The sequence below is a fragment of the Panthera leo genome, chromosome A1 (assembly GCF_018350215.1).
Source record: "Panthera leo isolate Ple1 chromosome A1, P.leo_Ple1_pat1.1, whole genome shotgun sequence".
Lineage (NCBI taxonomy): Eukaryota > Metazoa > Chordata > Mammalia > Carnivora > Felidae > Panthera > Panthera leo.
This window is the reverse complement of record NC_056679.1, coordinates 111,839,107-111,863,820: the sequence shown is the minus strand read 5'-3', so window position 1 is coordinate 111,863,820 and position 24,714 is coordinate 111,839,107. Positions and strand designations below refer to the sequence as shown.

At 51.9% G+C, this 24,714-nt stretch overlaps 1 long non-coding RNA gene across 1 annotated transcript in view; it reads right to left on the bottom strand.

Moving 5' to 3' along the window:
• Nucleotides 1–24,714, bottom strand: part of LOC122217930 — a 72,546-nt gene that overhangs the window by 1,457 nt on the left and 46,375 nt on the right. The window contains exons 2-4 of the long non-coding RNA XR_006201774.1: nucleotides 19,609–19,795; nucleotides 18,913–18,973; nucleotides 16,862–17,067 (exon numbers count right to left, since the gene is read on the bottom strand). This is a non-coding gene — a long non-coding RNA (uncharacterized LOC122217930). The remainder of the gene's footprint in view (nucleotides 1–16,861; nucleotides 17,068–18,912; nucleotides 18,974–19,608; nucleotides 19,796–24,714) is intronic.

The following is a 24,714-nucleotide window of genomic DNA, read 5'->3' as shown; positions in this document are numbered from 1 at the left end:
CCCCTCCTCATTGACTCTACCTCCCTCCCCAGCTAACTTTTTCCTCATCCTCACCTAATGTTAAACCATAAATTTATTCACTGTTTGTGGATGGTTTTGCCTTTTGGTTTTGTGGAGTTTTTATTGTTTTGGGTTTTTTTGAGGGGCGGGGGGGAGGGGTCTATTACCATCTCTAGATTATAAACTCCAGGAGGACAGCAATTTTACCGTTATGTTGACTTCTGTGCCATAGTGCCTAGAATGTGCTGGGAACACAGTCACACAGCAGAACCTCTAAGATAGACTGGTCACTGAAGGCATACATGTATAGAAACAAACATTAGAGCCCTCCACGCCTATTTATCACTCCTGAATACCTAAAAAGCCCAAGAAAATTTGGAAATTAAATACAAACAAAACTACCAACAAAATTGGATGACGTGCTGTGCCAAAGTCAAATTGCCCAGAATGGATTTAATAGGAGAAAGATGTAACCTCAGGCCAGCTCTTTTTCTGACTTTTGATGTAATTAATACCAACACAGAGACTGAATGTCTGCAGACAGATGGAGGCAAACCAAGTGGCACTGATAACTTCAAGGCCTTGTTTGCAAGGACAACCAGCTGCATACAAAACTACAACTCTGCCATAAGCCTACAGCACCAATGTCAATGAGGAATCACGTGATAATTCTGCAGAGCTGGCCCATTCCCTTAAAGCCATGTGAGCCTTATGGCAATACTAATACCTGCCCTAAATAAACTCTTAACCCCCTCATCTTCATTCTTTTTTTTTAATATTTATTTTTGAGAGAGAGCGCATGCGTGCGCGCGCACACACACACACATACACACACACACACACACACACGAGTGGAGGAGGGGCAGAGAAAGAGAGAAACACACAGGATCTGAAGCAGGCTCCAGGCTCTGCACTGACAGCAGAGAGCCTGACACAGGGCTTGAACTCACAAACCCTGAGATCATGGAGCCAAAGTCGGACGCTTAACTGACTCAGCCACCCAGGCACCCCTGAACTATTAAAGTTCTAATCTCAGCAGTGTTCATGTGGAACTTCAAATCAGTTCAGTGGATTCGCACATTTTGAAACAGTTCCGTAATTTTGGCATCAGCAAGGGCTTTCCCGGGATGAAGACATAACGGGTGCCAAAGGTTTATTTAAAAATTTACAAGAGAACAACTTACACTTGAGAACATTATACCCACTCTCTCCAGTTTGGGTTCCGTCTCCCCTGCCAATATGGACAAGAGCACCGTGACTCTGTTTTATGGGGGAACTCTAAGTCCCAGGCTGCCAAGCTGGGTGGTTGCCTGCAGGGGGAGGCTTTCTGCAATGGGGCCAGACCCTGGCACCCTGCCCCAATGCCCCTCCTGAACTGACACCCATCAGTGGAGGGAGTGCCAAGACTAGCCACTGCTGAGGTCACACACCAGGGTCATCTGGCCAGTGGGTCAGCCTGTCCAATCTGCCTGCACACAGGCCCCCAGCGTAACCATGGGACTCAGTGGTTTCTCCTAAGGCTGAGCCTCCCTGGGGCATCAGAATGAAGCCAAAACAAGCCTCCTTTTTCATTCAGGCCTTCCATCACCCTCAGTCTCTCCAGATGCTCAAGACAGTCTTTAGTACAGATGCTGTGCAGGGAGGAAAATCTCTACTCAGCCTGTCCCTCATGCTGAAGGAGGCAATTCTCACAGAATCTCTCCAAGATTCCAGCTTACAAGACTACATCTCAGGCTGCTGTGTGACCCAAGGGCCAGCCCCTTACCCTCCTAAAGGTCTCTCCCTCTCTCTCTCTCTCTCTCTCTCTCTCTCTCTCTCTCTCTCTCTCTCTCTCTCTCTCACACACACACACACACACACACACACACACACACACACACACACACACACACGGCCTCCACTCTGGCAAACATAGCCTCCTGCCCTGAAGGTCCCCAAGAGAAGGAGGGAGTGCCCTGTTTGCCGAGAAAGCATTGCTCTGTGTCAGTCACCTCTGCTCACGGCTCAGGTGCGAGGATAGAGCCAGGGACTGACGGAGACAAAGGCCTGGCAGTCCCACCAGGCTGGATGCAGCACTCAGGGCAACCCAGGGCGTGGTGTCCGTGGGTAAGAACAGGCCTGGGAACCATTCATCAACCTGAGGCAGCACCGCTTCCCTCCAGGGAGACACCACCTCTTCCAGGGGCCCCCAAGATGTAGCTCCATAGCTACCTCCCCCTCGTCTGACTTCAGGGAGCCTCTGTCCTCTTCCATGCTGCCAGAACCTCCAGTATGCCCACAAGAATGCCCTGATCTTCAGCTCCAATAGCCCCAGAAAGGAAGTTGGGGTCCCTGGAGGAAGAGGGGCTTGTCCACGTCCCCTACCAACCTAGCCCCATTATTGATGAGAGAGAACTCAGGGCCTTCCCAGAAACACATTCCAGTTAATAGCTACATTCTTTTCGCATATCTTTACTAAAAAGTCTCTGAGGAAACTGCTTGACAATTACAGCCATTACAAGAAGGGGGATTCAGAAATGACAAGCGTAAGCAACCTGGTCAGGCCACCCACCCCGTGGGGCATCTTCCCCACCAGCTGAACGCTGGTGAGGGAGCCTACTCAGGGCCCAGCCCCATGGGTGAGGACAGAGGATCGTCAGCTGTGACCCTCCAGTGACCTCAGTAGGTTCGAGGGCAGGCTGGTTCCTGCCTCATCCTACCCAAAGCCACAGTGAGAGGCGAAGGCGCAGTGAGGGAGGGGTAGGGCTTTGACATCATCCACCTTGACCCACAGGCACCTCAAAGAGGTTGTGAAGGAAGGGGCCTTGGAAAGGAGCACGTGGGCCAAGAGAACATTTGAGAGGCAGGATGTTGAACTGGACCTTTTGGGGGGATCGTCAACCAGCACATGGATTGGCCACCCCTCTCTGTTAGCAGCTTCCCCCAGGCACCCTGCTGGGCTACTACCTACCATCAGTGCTCACAACAATGTTAGAAAGCATGGATCACTCCCAATTAGCAGATGTGCTGAGGCTCAGAGGTGGGTCTCAATTTGCTTAATAATTCAATGGCTTGTAAGTCACTTGCCCAAGGTGCCAGTCAGCAGGTGGCAGCGAGCTCTCAAGTCATTCCGTCTACCTGAGCCCAGCCCCCCTCACACAGTGGCCAAAGCAGCTCCTCCTCAGACCTCGACCAGCTGAGCGAGAAGAACTGAGCTGGCTCCAGCGCCGTGGCCGCTGCCTGAAGCAGCCCTCTCCCATGCCTGGGTCAGACACAGTGTGGCCTCACCCTCGCCTGGCCTGCCCCACCCTAGCAGAGGTTCATACACGCTTTGCATCTGTTCCCTCCCCACCTCCCTGAAGCACATCTCTGGCATTATCACCTACCTGCTCAGAAAGTTTCCATGGCTCCCTATTTTCAGAGACTAGACCCCGGGCAGGCCAGTCATTAAAGGCCTTCTGTGATTAGACAGCAGCCTCCCTGGACATCTTTTGGGGACCCTCTCCTACACAGACACTACCTCCCACTCAGATGAGACTAGCCACTGAACTCCTTGCATGGTCTGTCTCTAGGTCCCCACAACTTCAAGTGTGTGCAAACCCAGGTCCGCTGCCCAGAGCAGCCGAGTATGCCAAAGTTTTGGGGGAGCTCTTCAGCCTGGGGAGGGCTGTGCGTGGTCAAGCAGCCTCAGAGCTGAGAGCGGGCATGGGAGGGGACTCAGTATGTGCATGGCAGGTCACCGACCTAGGCCAAGGGCACTCCCCAAAGGACTCCAGAGACTGCCTGCGCCCTGGCGGGCTGTCCCCACCAGGTTGGCCTCCTTTGGCAGCTGCCCCAGAGGCCCAGCACTGCTGAGTCATCCCTCTCCCAGGACCATGATGCCCTCTCGGTCCTGCGCAAAGCACCACGGCTGCCACAGCTCTTGCGCAACTTGGCACCAGCCCGCTGTGTACCTGGGGATTTCTCCAGGGCCACACCCGGGGCAGGCAGCCACACATGCGTACCCCGTACTTGGAAAATAGTGGCCTGGTGCCCCAGGCTCTGAAGAGACCTCTGCTGACCTCCAAGCGTTCTGGGGAATAAGCACCCTGCCCCAGCAGAGGCCTCTTCTGGCAGCAGGCAGCAGACTAGCCTCCCAGCACGCTCACATCTGGCCCATCCCATGGTACTTCCTGAAGCCGCCGAGGACGCAGAAGCATGCCCGCCAGGCGCCAGGCGGACATACCATAGCCTGAGCTCTCGCTCTACCACTGGCTCAGAGTGACTCTGGCAAAGTTCTTGCTCCTCTCAGACCCCCGTATCTTCACATGAAATGCAAGCAGGGACTAGACTGCGATTTCCCAGCTTTGTTCCCTGGAAGCCCCGGGGGACACGCTGTGGCCTGAAAGTCTACCACGGCTGAGCCTCCTGTCCCTGCTGCGTAACCCTGGGCAGGTGTTTCCCCTTCACAAGACAGAATTCCAGCCTCACCCTTTCTTCCCCCTGAGATATGGGCTCCTGAGGAGCTACAGAATGGGAGACCTGGGCCAGAGGTCCGAGGTCCCTCCGACCTGAGCAGGTCAGGGCAGGGTCAGCAAGGGGGGTCGGGCAAGAATGAAAGCCAGCCAGTCAGTATGTAGCTCTGACTCCATGAATGAGGGAACCACATGGTAACAGGCCTCTGGAGCCAGGCACCAGGCCTCCAGCAGACAGTGGCCTTGGAATCAGGTTTGGCAGTCCCTGAAAGCTCAGGGGTCGGGGGCCCAGACAGGCAGAGGCTGAGTTGGAAGGTTGCTGGGCATCAGATTTGGCTGTCTGACCCAAGAGCAAGATGAGGGGAAGATACACACCCCACCCACCGGGAGGCTGCTCCTGCCCCCTTGTCCCTTCCCAGAGATCAGTCAGGAGCCAGTCAAGGCAGCAAAGCCCACAGCCAAGGCCCAGTAAGCCATCACAGTGACCTGGTTACAGAGCTGCAAGACGAGCAGGGGACAGTGAGGTGATGCAAAGACCAGCAGTAGCAAGAGAAAGCCAGCACCAACCCCAGGGCTGGAGGAAAACTAGGAGGAAGCGCTTCCAGAGCCCAGAAGCCAGGGCTGTTGGGGAGGAGGCCTCGTCAGGCTGAGGAAGCCAGACTGTGAGGAGACGTGAGACAGTGACATCAGAGCCACAGAGGAGACACTGCTGCTGGATTCCCAAGCCAGAGAGGGGCGGGGGGGGAAGAAGTGCCCCTTCCTCTCCCCTCCTCCTGCCCCTCCATTCTCCTGTCGGTGCATCCAATGGGCCAGACCTAACCAGAACCCATTGCCAAGGAGACCTGGGAATTGTAGTTTGCGGGGCCAGCCCCTGTGTACAGAGCCAGGCAGGGAACAGATCTGACAAGTAAGGCGCGGATGATTGCCACAAACATACCCTCAGACACTGCCCAAAGGGCCCCTTCACTTCCAGATGCTGCCCACACTTCAAAGTTCAGCTAGAACCACTTTCCCTCAGGAAGCCTTGACTGCTGGTTCTGGGCCAGCGCTGCTCTGCCTGTCTGGCCACACTCCCCTGGCCTCGGTCTCCTTGACCACACGGGTCAGGGCAGAAGGCCTTTGTGGATCCCTCCCCAGGCCCAACGAGGTCCCAGCAGCTCAGCGGGCCTCTGTCACAGCTGAGCACAAACTCTGATGTGCCCTTTGGCCCTGAACTCCCCAACTGGGTTTAGTTCCAAGACCATATTTTTTTCCCAAATGAAAATTCCCAGGTCATGTCTTGGGGGAATGTTGTTGCTGCTGCTGTTAAATCACTGGACTGGACCGTGTAGAAGAAGGCCCAGCACTCCCGTGTGAAACTGCTCACAGCCCAGCCTGACCTCGGAGGGGAAAAGGGAGATGGGGTGCTGAGGTCTCACTGCCTCCAAAAGCCTCCCACGGAGACACACATGTTTGGAGCGAGAGACCCACGAGGTTTCCGACAGAAGCAAAGACATCAGCTACACCAAATGGATCTGGCCCTTCCTTTCCAGGGACCCCACCCACTGCCTGCCCTAGGTCCCGGCCCCTCCAGCTCCAGGGGTCGGCACTGGCCTCCCCCAGGTGGCCATCTTCTCCAGCCTCTTTTCCCACCACTAGACAACCCTCAGAGTTGCATTTTGATAAAAAGCTCTGACAGAGTCATCTCCTCTCTTACTGTCTCCCAGATAAACCCCAAACACCAGCACCACGGACATGCGGCCACTGCAAGTGCTGAGGGCAGCTCCTGATGGCTGAGGAGAACTCAGTGCTCACTGCCATCACACTGGTAACTCGAAGCTGGCCAAGGTGGAAACATTCATACCATGGGCATCAGCAAACACCTCACATCAGGGCCTTCTGCTTGCTCCTTTTCTTTCCTTTCCCCCCACCCCTCCAGAGACCTGGTTGGTAAACAGTCCCAGCATACCACTGAGGACTTTGACATTCTGGACATACATAGCCACCACCACCAGCAGCACCAGCCTCACACTGTGCCACCTCCGCCCTCCCATCCTTCCCCTCTGGCTGGTTGCCCAGGTGGAGGACCTCCACAGGTCCTCCCAGGCCTTCTTGCCATAGCTCACGCTTTCCCCCAGCTGCTAGGGGAGTGAGCAGGGGCATGCTTTTATCCTGAGTTCCGATCCAGTTGTAGGACCTGGCCAAGTCATCTCCCCTTTCTGTTCCATCACCAATAAAAGGCAGAACGTAGCACTGGGCCATCATGAGCATGAAATAACAGCATGGATGTTGAAAGCTTAGCATGGCGCATGCTCTACGGATGTGCTCAGAAACAACAGTGCCCTATTCCCTGCTGCCAGAAATTCACCAGTGCCTTAAGGTTCAATCTAAATCCTACCTCCTTGGTGAAGCCAGACCTGTGAACCCAGCAGAAATCTCCTGTTGACTTTTAGCCGCCCGCTCCTGGTGACCATAGCTCTCTGACACAAGACAAGAGACCAGAGACCCCTGTGAGGGCAGAGCAGGCAGCCGGGGTGGCCAGGGGTGGGCACAGAGGGTGGATGATGATTTACACACAGTTCCAATGGGAAGCAGGATTACATGAGCACTCCAGCCAAGTCCTCTCCGTGTCCACACCTCCAGATCAGGGAAATATATGCTCCCTACCTTTCTTTATGTGTGTATGTATATACATCTATATATACATATACATATATATATATGGTTTATTTATGTGTTTTTGACAGAGAAAGAGTGGGGGGGGGGCATAAGCAGGGGAGGGGCGAAGAGAGAGAGGGAGACACAGAATCTGAAGCAGGCTCCGGTGTCTGAGCTATCAGCACAGAGCCCAACACGGGGCTCGAACTCACAAACCGTGAGATCATGACCTGAGCCAAAGTCGGACACTTAACCGACTAAGCCACCCAGGAGCCCCTGCTCCCTCCTTTTCTAAGAGCCCCTCTTCAAGATAAAAAACTCCCTCCTTCTTGCCTCACAGGCACCTGACCAACAGTAACAGGAAGTAAAAGCAACTTGTGGGCACATGGCCTCATGTGAACTCACCGTGAATCAGCCGCAAAGAGCTCACCTCCAACTTCCAACCCATTTGCAAAGCTGAGAAAAACCTCTAGAAGATGTACACCCACCAGCCCAGCCCAGATGCTGCCAGCTGGCCAGCTCACAGGAGCTCTGCCCTCTGTGGCAAAGGCAATGTCACACTCACCACTTGGCCCCTGCTGGGTCTAGCCAAGGTACTGACCAAGTTGAGAGGCACTAATGTGAGCCTTCTCAGGAGGTCAAGACCCATGGCTGGACAATGACCACTTGGCTTTCTACTTGGGGTAGGTCAAGGCAGCACCTCCACTTTCCTGTGAAGGGCTCAGCAGACCCCCAGAGGCTGATTATTAGATGCTATTCTAATAATTAAAATTAGAATAGTTCTAATTAGAATAATTGGAAGTGATTATTCATCACTTACTAGTTGTGGCCTTGACTAAGTTACTAACCCCCGAGTCTCAGTGTCCTGCTCTAGAGAGTGGGGACAATAATACTACCTCTGCCTAAGTAGTTATAAGCAAACAAGTGCTTGTAAGCAATGTCAGGCACACAGGAAGCACTTAATACGTGTTAGCTATTATCATTTATCACTCCCGTTTTGCAAAGGAAGAAAGTGAGCTTTAAAAGGGAACCTAGGTAGACCCCATTTGGAATTTTTGTTCTGAGGCCCTACAGGATCAAATCTCTAAAGGAAATCCTGTAACTGAGCATAAATCTGAAACCTCCAGAAGAGACGAGAGCACCATATTCTCCTTCGCCCCAAGCAAGGACAGCAGAACGGGGGGTCACCAACAGTGACTGTTCAGAGCCCAGTGCTGTGTACACTTGTTGCTGTAAAGGTTCAGCAGAGCCCTGCCCAAGTCCATGTGTAAAGTGTAAATTACAGAATCTCAGATTTACAAGGGACTTTAAGGACCATCCAGGTCTGCTCTATAGCTGGGCACAGATACCCTCATAACCTAAGCCAGGATAGCGCTTGAACACCTCCAGTGATGGGGAACTCAGTACCTGTAGAGGCCACATAGTCCACTGCAGATGCACCTGAGGGAAGGGGAAGGGGAAATAAACAAAGGGGCCAGTGGAGCCTGGGTGATGAAGGCCGATTCGGCCAACTTCTCAGATGATCCTGAGGTAGGTCCAGCCTCCCACCTCCCAGCCACTGCCCCCTGCCTGAGAAGTCCTGTCCTCCAGGGAACTGAGAGCACCTCTGGGAAGCCGGGCTGGGGTGGGAAGACAGAGAAACAAGCCAAGCCACAAACCAACTGGTTCCATACCACTAGGCAATAGTAAAGAAAATAGGATGGCCCCAGGCTGGGCCCAGCAGCAGCAGCACCAGCAACAGCGGCCAGGGAAATCAAAATGCCCCGGATAATGAGCCGAATTCTTGCTGAGACACCAACTAATGAAAGGAGCACAGGAAGCCCCATATCAAGGGCCCAAACTGTTTATACAAGTGTTAAAAATACATCTCAAAAGAAAACAGGGAAGCCCGAGGAAAACCCTCTGCCGCCCTTGGAAAATGATTTCTGAAAAGCACGTTAATTTGTTTTCCGAAAGGTGTTTGAAGTCTCTCAGTGCACCCCTTGGGCAACTTTAATTCCTCCTCATAATCCCTATTAAACCTGATGCTCACTAGCAGAGCTCGCTTAGGGGATTATGATTTTTATCCTTAATTATACAGATACATATTTGGGTCCATGTGTGTTCCCAGGTTTCTATGTAAATTAAAAAGGCACTGTCAGCCACACTCCTTCAAAATGCCCCAAATAGCCTGGGCTTCATTACAGCACTAAGAAGGTTTAAAATCAAGTTTAAAGGGTCAGAAGAGTATAATTTTTTTAAATTAATTTTCAAAGCCTTGTAACCTTACAGAGACTCAGAGATGAATGGGTTCATGGGGAAGGGTGAAAAGCCAAGCGTGAACAGCTGAGCCTTGGGGGAGCAGGCGTGGGGGTGGGGGGCACCTTGGCCTGAGCATGGCAGAGGGGACAGGACCCCCCAGGCAACCAGCTCCACAGCTCCAGCGGGGGTTCAGCAGGGGACATGGGAATGCAGAGGGATAATTACCACCACCATCATCACCAGCAGCAAGCTCTTCTTCTTGAACACCTACTATGTGCCAGCTGTTGGATTAAACTCTTTGCACATTTCGGCTCATTAAATTCAATGGCCCCCTAAGGAGGACACCGTGACTATCTCCAGTTTTCAGATGAAGAAACTGAGGCATGGGAAGGTCAAGTGACTTCCCTAAGGTCCCACTGAAGAAATAGTAGGGAAAAAAATAACATATTAATCATTATGATGATGCTATTGGTTGAGTGCTGATAATGTGCCAGGCACCGTTTATGTGTGTCAGCTCAATTAACCAGCATCAAACACCAGGGAGGTAAGTCCTATTAACCTGACCTTACAGATGAGGAAACTGAGGTCAGAGAGGCTTCTAAAAAGCTGCCAAAGGTTGTAAAACTAGCAAGGACCTCTAATTTGAACCCAGGGGAGTGAGACTCTGGAACCCAAACCCTCAATCTCTTCTCTCTCCACAAACCAAAGGCGTGCTCCCTAGCTGCAGAGGACTTCACAACAATGGCACCCAAGACATGACAAGGCAGCATCCCTCCCAGGGGTGATGAAAGTACATCTCTCCCAGGTCTCTGGAGGCCTAGTGACCAGAGGTGTATCTGGGTCCTGGATCTTGAGGGCCCCAGCAGCCCAATCGGGGGAAAAAGCACTGTGGACTAAGGTAATCCCGGAGGCTCCCTGGAGGAAGGAGATAAGAGGCTGGAGGAGAATGGGCTGAAACATGGAAGGCCATAAAAGGGGGTAAAGCAGGATGCCCCAGGGGGAAAAGACAAGTATTCTCGGAGGCATTTTGCTGGAGACATCAGGAGGCAGATGGGGAATCAAAAGGTTGAGGAGAGAGGTCTGGTCTGGGCACAGACATCTGGGGGTCAGAGAACCATAGGGATTCTTCCACCGACTCCACACTCTCTGCCTTCCCTACAGTGACTGGGCCTGAAGAAAGTACACTTGCTCTTATTCACCACCCACTCCTGCTTTTGCACACCAAGTCCCACCTCCCAAACCCTGGCAGGGATGTGGTTCCTATCAGTGTCCCCTCTCCCCTAAGGACCACCCGCTTCTCCCATCCGCATCACCATACAGCATACAAATTTGCTGGAATGTCTCCTGTGTCTCGAAAATGCTGCCTTGACTCATACATCCCCTTCAAGCTGCCACCCCATTTTTCCACTTCATATTTTGGCAAAACGACTCAAGAGCTGTGTGGCCTATCCATGGGGACATGCCTGGCACATCGTCATCCATGGCACCCTGTCTTTTCTGCCCTGCCCGGGCAGGATTCATCACTGCGTCCCCACCTGACATCAGCCATTCCCCCAAGTCTTTCTTTCCTCCTGACTTCCAGAATGCCACACGCCCCTGGCTGTACCTTCCCAGGCACCCCTGCTGGCCGGTTCCCCCCATACCCCCTTTTCTCCTCTCCTCTGCCGACCACCTCCTCCCGGTCTCTGATTGTAAATGCCACCACCAAGCCAGCGACAGTGGGTATCGATTCCCAGCCCGACCCTCCTCGTGGCTCCACGCTCACAACAGCCACCTTGACACTGGCACTTATATGAGTGATAGGGCTCTCGAACTTACCAAGTCCCAAGCCACACCCCCAACTGCCTCTCACCTGAGCCTGCTCTTCCTCCTCTCCGCATCTCAGGAATGGCTGTGGGGCTGAGGGAAGGAGCGAAATTGGGAGTAATCCTCGGCTTGGACAACGCCTCAATGGAGTGCCAACCCATCGGAAAATCCTAGTACCTCTACCTCCAAAACATACCCTGATGCCCCACTTCTCTGCCCACACAGCGCCCTGCTAGCCTACAGCACCATCCTTTTGTGCCTGCACTCCTGTACTAGCCTAACTGATCTCCTGTCTTCACTTTAGCTCCCTGAAATCCACCGTCCGTTCTGTGGTCAGAGGGATCTTTTTAGAACACAAATCCAATCACACCATCACTATCACCACCGGAGCTTCCCATTTTACTTGGAATCGTATCCAAACTCCCAGACATTACCCTGTATAGCCCCATAAGGTCTACACTCTCCCTCGCCTGTACCCTCATTTACCGCTCTCTTCTTGATTCCTAAGTCCAACTGCATTGTCCATGCTACATCTTCAACACACCAGGATTATTCCAACCCTTTGCACTTGTGGGTTCATCTGCCTGTAATGCTTTTCCCTGATTTTCTCACAGCTGACCCCTTGTTACACAGATCTCCACTCAACTGTCCCCTCCTCGGGGACACTGTCCCTAACCACCCAGTTTAAAAGAGTTCACCATCACATCACCCAATTTTAATGTTCTACAGTGTATTTGTCACAACTGACAACTTTCGTATTTATTTATATATGTGTGTGCTGTGTCCCTCACCAGAATATGAGCCCTGGGAGCCAGGGACTTCATCTGTCATGCTTACTGCAGTATCTCCAGCATTTAGCACAGTGCCTGGTGCAGACCTGATGCTCAGTCACCATGATGTGAAGGATCGCCTCTTCCCATCTCCTCATCTCTCCGCCCACCACCCATCCAACCTCCCCCAAGACCCTGGCCTTTCCCATGAGGCCCAGCGTCCATATGGTGGCGATCAATGTCCTTATTATGTCAGAGTTAATGGGTGACAGAGAAGGGGAGAAAGAATCACAGCCCGGGCCAACGTTCTACCTCTCCCCTGCCCGAGCTGCTCTGGGCCACACCTGCCCTGGGCCTGGGGACTACCCGCCAAGCCAGCAGCCTTATGCTCAGAAGCACCAGCTCTGGAGTCACACAGGCAGGGCCCATATGTTACAGCCAAGGGCCTTTCACCTCTCCCAAGACAGTAAGATCAATTGCACGTGGGGGGCAGAGGTGAACACCACAGAGGCTTTTTAGGGAGCTGAAAGTACTCTATACAATATGATAACGGAGGATACGTGTTATCATAGGTTTGTCCAAACCCAGAGAATGGATAACACCAAGAGCGAACCCTAATGCCAACTGTGGACTTTGGGTGATCATCATGGGTCAGTGAACGTTCATCAGTTGTCACAAAGGTCCCACCCTGATCAGGGAGGTGGATAATAGGGGAGACTATGCCTCTGGGGGGTGTGGGTGGTATGGGGGAGCTCTCTGGATCTTCCGCTCAAATCTGATGTGAACATAAAACTGCTCAGAAAACTAAAGTCTGTTACAACAAAACCAAACAATGAAAGAGCACCACGCCTGGCCCCCAGGGCTGCCTTCTGATTCGCATCTGGCAAAATGTGCCTATGCCTCCTTATGCCTTCAGTCTACCAAGTAGCCAGACCCAACCTTGATGCTGTGAACTCACTACGCCATGGTGAGAACACTAAGCTACGCGTAATGCCTCCCCAGCACGAGCTGTAATTACAGCCACACTGACAAACCTCTGGTCCACTCAGCCCCTCACTCCAGACAGAGTGAGGGGTTGAGCCCCACAGCCTAGTTACTTGACAGGGTACACCTGGGCCACAGCGGAACGTCCAGCTCAGAACAGTCCCCAAGGCCAGCACTGGGCCTTGGATTTGCATCAAGATATCTTGGCCTGGATGCCCTTTCCATCAACTGCTGCGATCAATGCCAGCCCAACCCACCCCCACGGTGCTTCCAGGCTGCAAAATCGCTGGCTCACGCCACCTTATGAGTGGCCCGGTGGAGAAAGAAGAATGGGAACTACAGACCTCTCTTTACAGACGGGGCCACTAAGACCCAAAGACAGGCAGGACTTGCCCAAAGCCACACAGAGAGTTAGGTACAAGAAACCAGGAAATCCAAAGGCCTGGCTCCTACTTCCACATTCTTGGAACCCCAACGTCCCGAATGGGTTAAAAACAACAACAACAACAACAACAACAACAACAACAACAACAACAACAGTAAGGATGAACTTATCATCATCTCACTACTCCTTATAAATCTCTACTAGTACCAACACGACTGAAAACACCTCACGCTTGTCTGGGCCTTCATGAAATGCCATCTTTATCATTATTTTCAACTCTAATTTATTATCTGGGCTCCCCCGTGAGCCTATCAGGTTGGTATCGACTTCACATTGTACAGAGTTTGAGCTGAGGCCCAGCAAGGCACGTGGCCCACTCACGGTCACGTGGAGCAGGGGCCAGGTCTCTTGACTCCCAGCCCAGGGCGCCATGCTCTCTGTCCACCAGCCCCCAGACCTAAATGAAATTCCCACCTCACGTTTCTTACCAATTACCTGTCGTCAGAGGGGCGGCTCTGTCCCCTCCAGAAGTCCTTCTTGCTGATTTCAGCCCACTGTCCTTGAGGTAACAGAGTACATGCCTTTTGACCATGGGGGCTCTGAGAGTTCCCAGGAATGTAGCAAATATACCTGCCATCACACCAACCTTCGATCGTGCCCAGATCACAGGCAATGATGCCTCCTAAGGGGTGAGGGGGGACACTGACCACAAAATCAAGTCCTGAGAAGGAGACAGATGGCACAAGCAAGGGGCCAACGGACAAAAGGTACAGACCCAGCCCAACATTCTGGACAGGCCGGGATTCACCTGAGCATTATCTGTCCATCTGTCATCTGCCTACAGCAGCCAACATCTCAACCTGCTCGTTTCCACAGACGGCAGCAGGCCCAGAGCCTTCACTAAGCCCAAGCTTCACCCCAGGCCTTTAAGCCCAAGCACCACAGGCTTATAATCCCCATTTCCAGGCTTTTCTGTGGTCACAGGTCAAAGGCAAACACTTGGGAAACCTTCTCCTGTCTTTGGGAAGCAAGACAAGCCCAAGCCATGAGTGAAATGTGTAGACGATGGTCCAGGAAGCTGACCCTGGCCCAACAGCACTGGGCAGAGGCACTGGGGGAACTCAAGAGACAAGGGGCTCGTTCTCAGGAGAGGACTTGAGCTGACCCTGGAGCAAGGGGACAAAGCAGGGAGATAAGAGTCTACAGATGTTCGGAAGGTGCAAACACCCAGGAAAGGCAGAATGACCTTGCCAAGCAGCCAAGTATTTTAAGACTTCAGGTAAAACTGTGACCATAATTCACTTACTGTCTATACATGAAAGTCTTGCCAAGGATGGAGGAGTTGTCTACACACTGGATCTACCCCGGCAGCAAAGAGTAGACATGGGGGTGTCTGTCTGCCCACAAGGAGACTCACATGGGCAGTCTCCCTATCGGCCTAGGTGCTGGGCTCCTAGGAAGTGGGAGAAGAACTATCCAGAACACCTCCCAACAGGAGGGGGTTCTCACCACAACAGAACCTACCAGCAGAGAAGCCAGCACAACAAGGCTCCCAGAATCCTGAGCTGCTCACACAGATGGAAGAAGTGAAGCCCAGAGAGGGTCAGGGATCTGCCCCAGTCACACAGCACACGACCAGTGTAGGACCCTCCTCCATCAGCAAGGCCTTTACACTTCTCAGTTTTCCCTGGGGCCCCTCCCAGGTTGCTCAGCTTATTAGGGAACAGCTAACAAGTGGCCCTTCAGTGTCTGTGACCTGAGCCCTTTGCTTCACCAAGAGAGATTTCCGGGGAAAGGTTCCTCACTCCCCTAAATAAGGTCTCTCCAGGGCTGGCAGCACCGAGCAGGGCGCACGCCCAGAGAAAGGATAGGAAAATGGGTATAAAATTACATAATAATGTCTGATTCACACAAAAAGGAAAGGAAAGTTCTCTCAACCGTGGATATCCACTGGGAAAAGTCAAGGCAAGATGACCAAAGGTTTGATGGGTCTTTTAAAACTTTGTTTGGTCGAAATGTTTGCTCTTATTTTAAAAACTTCTTTGTCGCAGATAAAATTGTTCTCTAATTTGGTCATACATTTGGATTTCATTATTTTCAGAATGTATTCCAGACATCTAAAATTAAACAGATGTCATCAACCCCGTTTAGGCCTAAAAGACTTGTAACCAAACAGTGACTTCAACTCCGATGCAATACCGATTTGGAACACTGTGTTTTAGTCATTAAAAGTTTTAAAACTCTGCTCCATTTTTCTCATTTCCTATAATGAGATCTCTTCCCCCTCCTTGAAATACGCCAATTCTTCAAGGGTCAGTGGAAAGTCAAACCGGAGAGCAAAGCAAATTTAAATATGAAAAATGAAAGAGCGAAGTATGAAATCCTTTATCCACTGAAACCCTCACCGAGAGAGGCACCTCGGCTTCATTGCAGACGGGGGGGAGATGGGAAGGGAGAGATACAGAAACAGTGCAAGCGCAGGAAGGGGATTTGGCTTCTAAAGCCTGAATTGTTTTATCGTTCCTTTTCTGACAGGGATTAGATTAGCGAGAATCCTCCAAGCCTTCTCAAGGCGTCCTGGGGACAGTTAAGAAAAGACAATTCTTTCTCTCCTCCGATCCTCATCTCTGAGTTCGCCCCCAAATGAATTTGTTAAATAACCAGGTCAGAGCCAAGCGCCTGTTTGAGATGCCCAGATTCGCAAGCAGGGGCACGTGGCCCCTGGGACATGCCTGCGGAGTGGGGGAGGGGAATCTAGATCTGGAGTATGGAAGTCGCATACTGGGGTCTGACCGTCTTCATTACATCAATTTCTTAAGGAAAGTGGAAAGAATAAAATAGAGAAAGGGACGAGAAGGGACAGACTCCAGAGAGGACCTGTGCCTCTCCCGTGGGACCTCCCACCCTTGGTCTGAACGGGGAGGCAGACCCCCCAGCAACCACTCTACAGAGCTAGGAAGCCCAAACCAAATGCCGCACTGCCTACTTGGCTCCTCACTCCAGATCTCAGCTCAGGCCCCACCTGGCAGACCCTTCCTTCCTGAGCCACCCAACAATGAAGAAAGCGAGGTGAGGAGCGTCCAGAAACACTCGAACTTCTGGATGCACACAGAGAGGCAGCACATTCTCCCCATCCTCCTCCCTGCCCCCCAAATAACTCTGCGTGGAGCACTTCTGAGCAGAAAGACTTCTCCAAAGATGGGAAATCAGCTTGCTTCTAAAGGCTGACACATCCTAGGACACACAGCCCCAAATCCTTGTTCCAGAGAAAGCTCTGGAAAGGCCCAGGAAGGGCCATGGCCATGGCCACGGATCTGTTTTGGCAAGAACTGGCAGCATCCTTGTCGGGGTCTACTGTGCTCACCCCAGGAGGGGAAGCAGGTAGACAAAAGGACACAAACACAATGACCTTTATCAGAGGACAAAGTCAAGGGCCCCGGGGTGGGGGTGGGGGGGGGGGACGGGCAGGAAAGAAAGCTGATGCCTTTGGAACACACGAATGGCCCACTCTGGCCTGGGGTTAGACCTGCTCAGTATGTTCCTAACATGAGAATCCACCCAAACAATCTTTTAAAAGCCAGCTGTCAGCTCATAGATGCCCTTACCTCCCAAGTCTTAGGCAAGTCAGCTTCCCCGGACCTTGCTTCTCTTGTCCGTACCTCCCAGATGATTTGTGAGCATTTACTCTCCATGACTGGCAAACAGCTTCAGCCCTGAACCAAACCTGGGTAGCTTAGTCCTGGCAGGTTATCCGATTGTTCTTCTGAGAAGGACTGCATTCTTGGGAGTTCATTAGGGATGTCTGCCTTTGCTGGGGAAGGAAAGAGAGAGAGAGAATTTAATTCTCCTCCGTGCCAACCCAGAATCAACACATCTTGTTTCACAGATGGGCAAACTAAGGCCCAGGGAAGTAAGGGGAACCTATGCACGAAGGTTACACATTAGAACAGAAGATATAGGTGCAGCTCAGTGGCTCGGTCGATTGAGCGTCCGACTCCTGGTTTTGGCTCAGGTCATGATCTCGCAGCGCGTGGGTTTGAGCCCTGTGTCAGGCTCTGCGCTGACAGCTATGGAGCCTGCTTGGGATTCTCTGTCTTCCTCTTTCTCTCTGCCCCTCCCCCACTACCTCCCAGTCTCTCTCAAAAAAAAAACAAAAAAACAAAAAACCCGAGAAGATCAAGCATTTGAAAATCATACTAGAAGATTAGAATTTGCTAACTGGTATATTTCAACCCTCAGGCTTTCCTGGATTTGAACACTACCTTTGAGTGAGCCCCACACACCTGTAAGAGATGTATCGGGCAGGAGACTGAGTTCAGAAGATGAAGTCACGATTCAGCTTACACAGAGAGCCAGTGACAAAACTGGGATGAAAACCCAGGCCAACCTTCCCAGGAGACCACCTGGACCATCGAGGTGGTATCTTCCCCCATCCATGCTGACCCCCTAGGGCTGCACAGGGGCTGAGAGAGAGAGGGTCTGTTGGCGGTGGGAGAGGATGCACAGAATTAGCTCTTCAACCCAATGGAAAGTTTGGAAACAGTGACAATTTATTTATGGGAAATACCAAATGCCCTTTGCCTCACTTCTGAGACTGAGAGGCAGAACCAGGTGAGTAAGAAGACCTCATCATCACCAGGGCCCCTTGACCTCACTCCCTCAAGGATTTTCTGGCCAGCTGATGCCACTCATTTCTCTAAAAGATGGCCGACAAAGTTCTTTCAGTACATACACTAACCTGAAGTCAGAGGAGGGACAAATTAGCTGGTCATCATTTGCTTTACCAAAGGATTGGTTTTTTTCTTTACCACAGGGTTCCTATAAAAAAACAAGAGCCCTTCCACAAGCAATTGCGTATAATCCCATTTGCAAAGACCATCCATGGACGGCACACCAGCCACGCAAAAGCACAAAGCTACTGTAGGTCAGGGTTTGACAACTGCTCTACATAAGGCATCGGGTGAATGGCTCATGTCTGGTCTCAACACTGAACCCCCTGCCCCAAAGGTGACCCAGGTGGTGAGAAAGGAGCATGACCAGAGAAAGGATGCCAGGGGAATTAGGCATGGGCTCTAAGACAATCCCCAAAGGGGAGGCTGGGAAAGTCCTCGTCCTTGTCAAAACTGAGACATAAATACTCATCCACAGGCGTGCCTACTGCATGCCCAACTTCACGCTAGACACCGGGTCAAACGCCCAACAAAACCAACAGGACTCCTCTGTCCTAGAGCTTACAGTGTGCGGGGCTGTTGAGACAGCTGTCAATCAAACGGACACGCTCATGAATGCCTCTTTGCAAACTCAGCTAGGGACGCCACAGGAAAGGAATTCTGGCCTAGGAGAGCTTTGGCTGGTAGTGGCAGTGGCGGGGTTTTTGGTAATCTATTTTTGAGAGAGGTAGGGGAGGGGCAGAGAGAGAGAGAGAGAGAGAGAGAGAGAATTCCAAGCAGGCTCCACGCTATCCACGCACGCGGGACTCGAACCCATGAACTGCGAGATCACGACCTGAGCTGAAATCAAGTTTCGGAGGATTAACCAGGGGGGAGTACAGAGGCTCCTAGGAGAGATTTTTGTAACAACACAGGAGCTAGTCTGAGGGTCAGGGGAGATTTTGCCAGAAGTAACCACTGAGTTGACATCTAAGGGGACAACTTACCTGGTAGACTCGGGTAGAGCAGAAAGGAGTCCAGGAAAAGGTGAGAGCGTGTGTCAGGGCCCTGGAGTAGGAGAAAAAGTAGTATGTTTGAGGAAATGGGAGAAGGTGGCCAAAGCGCCTGGGAAGCAGAGGGCAAGGGGCATCATGACCACAGATAAGGGATCGTAGGTCACACAAAAGAGTTGGTCTTTATACAAAGGACAATGAGCTGCCACTGGAAGGCTAAAGCAGGCAAGTACAAGAGTCAGTCTGTGTTTGGCAGAGCTGGCTCTGGGCCCTGCATGGAGAATGGTCCAACGGCGGGGGGGGGGGGGGGCAAGATAAAAGTGGGTGGATGGCTAGGATGTTGCTGCAGCTGGGGAGGGGACAAAGGCAACTGGACTAGGGGGCAGCTGTGAAGATGGGCAGAAGTGGACAGAGTCAAGGGCTGTAGGACATCAAAGTAACAAGACTTCAGGCTGGATCGCCCCAGGGGCGGGAGACGGGGTGTGCCAGAGGGTGCCTCCCAGGGGCCCGGTTGTGTGAACAGATGGACAGAGACGCGTGCCCTGAGCTCGGGAGCCCTGGAGGAGGTGCAAGGCGGTGTGCTGGAGGAGCAGGGTCAGAGTGTATCTCCAGTTCCTCTGAAATGGCCACATGGAGACCTGGAGCACGCCACTGAGGATATAAGTCCCAAGGGCAGATATGAGCACGTACAGCGATGTCGTCCCTTCCAATAGCCGTTAAAGGACGAATCCGGGGATGTTACCCCTCGCTCCTCAGCCCCTCTCACTTCCTCCTCCTGGATCTCCTTACGAAGTGATTTCATAGGGAGATTGCAACATAGAGCCGCTTGCTGCGCAAGTCAGATGTCTTGCCTGAGCAGAATCTCAGTCTTTTCCCCCTAAAGAAAGAGCGAAAGAAAATAAGCTTCATATCTGGTGAGGGGGATTAAGTGTAGACACACAGGAGGACTTCCTGGCTCTGAGGGGTTGACGATGGAATGCATTAGTAAGCAGGAGTCTGGGCACTCCTTCCCCTGAGGTCTGTGAGATTGGGGGTAGACTGCTGTCCCGTGGGGATGCCTGGAAGGCAGGCGCACCAAGAAGCAGGGACCGGACCTGATCAACAGCCGCCGCTCGCCGGGCCCAGGTGACTAAGCCCCAGTCACAGGAACCCTACACACCCGGGAACAATTGCTCCATTCACCAAGTCCTCCCCTTGTGCTGGTGCAGCGTCAGAGGCTTTGCCCACATTCCTTCCTGGGATTTGAATCTCTGACAGACACCAAAGCCCACTTCTCTTCTCCCTCATCTTCTATCCTATCCCCACTCTTTTTTTTTCTCCTCAAGTACGGCTGACATACGATACTGTATGGGTTTCAGTGTACGACAGAGTGATTCAACATTTATATACGTAATTCAGGGCTCACCACATAAGTACAGTTATCATCTGTCACTACACTAAATTTATACAATGTTACTGACTGTATTCCTTATGCTGTACTTTACCATTGCCACGATTTATTTATCTTATAACTAGAAGTCTGTACGTCTTGATCCCCTTCATCTACTTTTCCTATTGCTCCCCCTACCCCTCTCTCTTGCCTTTGATCCTGAGAACAGGTGGTATTACAGGGCTCTTGGAAACAGGCCTCTTGACCTTGGTGATGTGGACCCCAAGCAGGGTAGACACTATGTGTAACAGCATTTCGGGACGACTATAATGTAAATATATAAACATAATAAGTGTTGTAACAAATATATTAGATAACTGTACCCACAGAAGGAAAATTTGCTGCTCACTACCAGAAAAAAAAAAAATGGGAGAAAAACATTGTAAGAAACAGAGCCCTTTACAGACAAAAGATAAAGCATTGTACCTATTTTCAAGTGCACATATTTTAATGTTTGCCAAAGTGCCTTTCAGAAACACTGTAGCCATTTGGCCCCGGCTGCCCCCAGTGACCCCTGGCTACCCCCAGCATTATGGGAGGGTTGATAACTGCCTCCCATCCTCCCAAGAAATCTATACTTCTTCATAAGAACATACCTATGTTCTTGATCTATCATATAATGTAAATAATGTAATTTCCCTGTCATTTGTCTTTATTATATTCGAGGTTCCTTTCTAAAAATTAACTTCTAGTAACCTAGTTTACAGAGTCACTTAAATCCATAATTTAAAGCAAAAATCAAAGGATCCGTCACCTGCAAAGGCACCCCTTTGCAGGACTTTACACTCTGTTCTCCATGGTTGACAACGTTTACCTTGCCTGATGAGCGGCAGGAGAGAAAACCTCCGAAGGGAAGGTCTGCCCTGGACTCTGGGGCTCCCCAGAGCGGGGGCTGGTGAGCGTGAGCCCTTCCAGAGCGCCCAGACTTCGCGTGGCCTCTGCCCCAGCCAACACCTGCTACCCTGCCTCCAGGGCCCTAGAGCCTGCTGGACCTTTGCTTCCGGAGGCCCAAGCCTCAGGGGAAGCGTGGCACCCAGACAAGAGAGCCACGGAGGAACCCAACACCCCCTTGACAGGCAGCTCCACCCTTATTCCAGGCCTTTCCCTGACCCAGTTCCCCATCACACAGATACGCACACACATGAGCCCACCTTAGGTCTCCAAAAAAGCAACTGGTCACAAGGAGCCCATGCCACCCAAAGTCTGCACACAGGCCATACAGCGCAGAGCAGGGAAACTGAGCCATCCGGAGTTTGAAGCCAATGGCATGCCTTCAAATCACACTTTTTTGCCCTTTACTCTCTAGTGTGGGAAAAGGGCACCAGGAAAAAGCTGAAATGCATGTAGCCATGTACCCCACTAGTTGCAGAGGGGCCGGCTTAGGGATGGCCCTGCACTGTACCCTGTCCTTCCCTCTGTGTCACCCTGAGACTGTCGGTGGCTGCTGCAGGGTGACAAGACTGTCTAAAACAGCAGCAGGGACTGGCTTTGCTACAGCAGCTGCCCACGCATGGACTTCAGAGCTTACAGTCAGACACAGTCCATCCATGGGCTGTGAGCAAGGGGCCCCCAGAAAGCGGCTTGCCCAGGCCAGGGCTGGGACACTGGTCACCAGGCTTCGCCATGAACCAAGCATGTGTTCCTTCCTGGAGACAGGGCCTCTGAAGCCCCTTTCTGACTCTGCAGCATTTTCTCTCCCCCTCCCCAGGTTGCCCAGCTCTGCAAACAAAGGCATGTTTGGGGGAAGAATGGTGCTCATAGTTAATAACCCTCAAATCTGGCTCCACATGTGGCTATTGTTAGGTAGATTTAAACAGCAATTACTGAGGTACCTCCTTCCTCCTCAGCAACAATCTAGGCCCTTAATCCAGCTAAGACCCAGAGAGTTTAGGATTGAGCTCACTGAGATGAAGGTACCAGCTTAGTCAGGGCCTGCTCCAGGCTGGGGGAGCTGGATGTGAGAGCACGACTCCCCAGAACCTACTCCTTCTTGCCAGCAAAAAAATAAGGGTGTGGGGTGGGGTGGAGTGGGGCAGGCAAAGAACGGACTACCTCAAGTCCCCGTGATAACTCAGCTTCCAGAGAATTCACAGGGAGACCTAGCACAAACGTTTGGACTGAGAATCGAGAAAGAAAGCCAACATGCTCCTAGGAAGCCCCAAGAGCAGGCTGAGACTGGGGGAGGAGACCGGCCCCTCCTGGAACCCTGCAGCCCTAGCCCCTTATCTCAGCAGGAGACAATCCTAATAAAGCCTCAAGTTTGTAGTCAAGCTGCCTATGGTCTGGCCAGAGGAGAAGGTAAGCTTCCATAGGGAACCATTGCTGCAGACATAGGACTGGAGCATAGGAAGAAGCCTAAAGCTACACCTCAAGCAGGCCGTTTGCATTTCCACCCTCTGACCCTTTGCTCCTGCTTGTTCCCCTGCCAGGCCTGCCCTGCCTTCTCTCCACTGTCCAGCTCCCTCCCTATAAGGCCCAGCATTAAGGTGCCCATTGCTTCCCTGGAGCTCAGCCCTCCGTGACAGCACCCATGCTATTTATACAGGCTTGGGGGACTCACAGCATGGACAATTTGTCCTCAAGGGCACCGGGAGAGGCAGAGAAAGAGGAAAGGCTGCTAGGCTGGGCTAGCTTGCATCAAACAAATTTCCACATTAAAAAGGAAGCCCTTTCACACAGCCCCATGGTCAGAGGAGGGAGGGAGCTCCCAGACCTCTCTGAGCCCCGGCTGGGAGCCCCCTTGCTGTAGGGACTACAGAATAACTAGTGGAGGCTACACAAATGAGTCTGCGGCCCCTCCTGGCCATGGAGGCCAACAACACTGTGACAGGTCAGCCCCCGTCCTGCTCCTGAGCCTCCCAAGTCTGGATTTTCTCATCCAACTTTTCTGTTTTTACCACAAAACAGTAACAAAAACCTTTTAGTGTCAATTGTCATCTTGTATAAAGATCCAGTTTGGGTCTCAAGAGGTACAGGGACCAGAGGCAGCATTTACTGAGAATTTCAGCCCTGCCCGGCAGTGACCACATCAGGGCTCACAACTATCCTTACACAGAATCTATTAACAACGGCTTTGCACAGCACAGCCCTGGATTCAAATTGCACCTTCAGCACCTCGTGTCTGTGTGACCCGGGGCAAGTTACTTCCTGCTCCGATCCTTAATTTCCTGAACAGCCAAGTGACAATTACAAGAATGGCAGGTTGAAGGGGTTGCCATGATGACTGAATTAAATAAGCTCCATGCAGTCATTCTCGAAGGGGGGACCTGGGGCCAAGATCATTAAGGATCACCTGGGAACATGTTAGAAATGCAGATTCTCAGGCCCCACCTTAGACCTACTGAATGGGAACCTCTGAGGTGGGGCTTGTGCACACGCCCTCCAAGTGGCTGTGAGGCCCACTCAAATTTGGAATCACTGGCATACGCAGGGAAGTTGTTCAACAGCAAGCACCTGACGAGCAAGGAGTCGTCACCGCTCCAGGAATGACTGTCCGACTCTCTCCCTTCTCCCCTGATGGACCCAAGGCTCGGGGAAGTGAAGCCATTTCTCCAAAGTCAAACAGCTAGAAGCCGGGCCACATGGCTCTGGAGGCCACATCCTCCTCACTACACCGTCATGTCTCCCACTGAAAGCCACATCCCAAAGCTACCTAAGCACTGACAATGTTCTCCACAGCGCCACCCAGAGGTAGCATGGTAAAAGCTAGAAACACCTCCCACAAACCTGCAAGGAAAGCAAAGAAACTAAGGAAAGAAATGATCCCTCCAAAACTAGGAGGGTGCAGAGCCTCTCAGGACAGACATAACTTCCTTCCTCAGGAACAAAGGTCACAGGATGCACAACCCCAGGGTTCTCCAGGACACAGCTGCTGGACGCTCTCAGGAATAGTCAGCCATCTTCGCAGCACCAAAGGTAGATCCGTGAGCTGTGCGGATAAAGGCATCGATTTCTTTGAGTACTTTTCAAACAAGAAACCGAAAAGAGAATTCTCAGCTAGTCAAGAAACTGTGACTTTGTCGCCAGGGCTCAATTTCTCCACCTACACGGAGGAGAAGTGACAAGCACCCAGTGCACTACAGCTTTAAGAAGTGCTGTTTGTCAGGGCACCTGGGTGGCTCAGTCGGTTAGGCGGCTGACTTCAGTTCGTGGGTTCGATCCCCGTGTCGGGCTCCGTGCTGACAGCTCAGAGCCTGGAGCCTGCTTCAGATTCTATGTCTCTCTCTCTCTGTGTCCGTCCCCTGTTTGCACACTCTCTTTCTCTCTCTCTCTAAAAAATAAATAATAAACATTTTCTAAAAATTAAAAAAAAAAAAAAACAAGAAGTGCTGTTTGCCCTACCACATCTGCAGGTAGGGCCGAGGCCT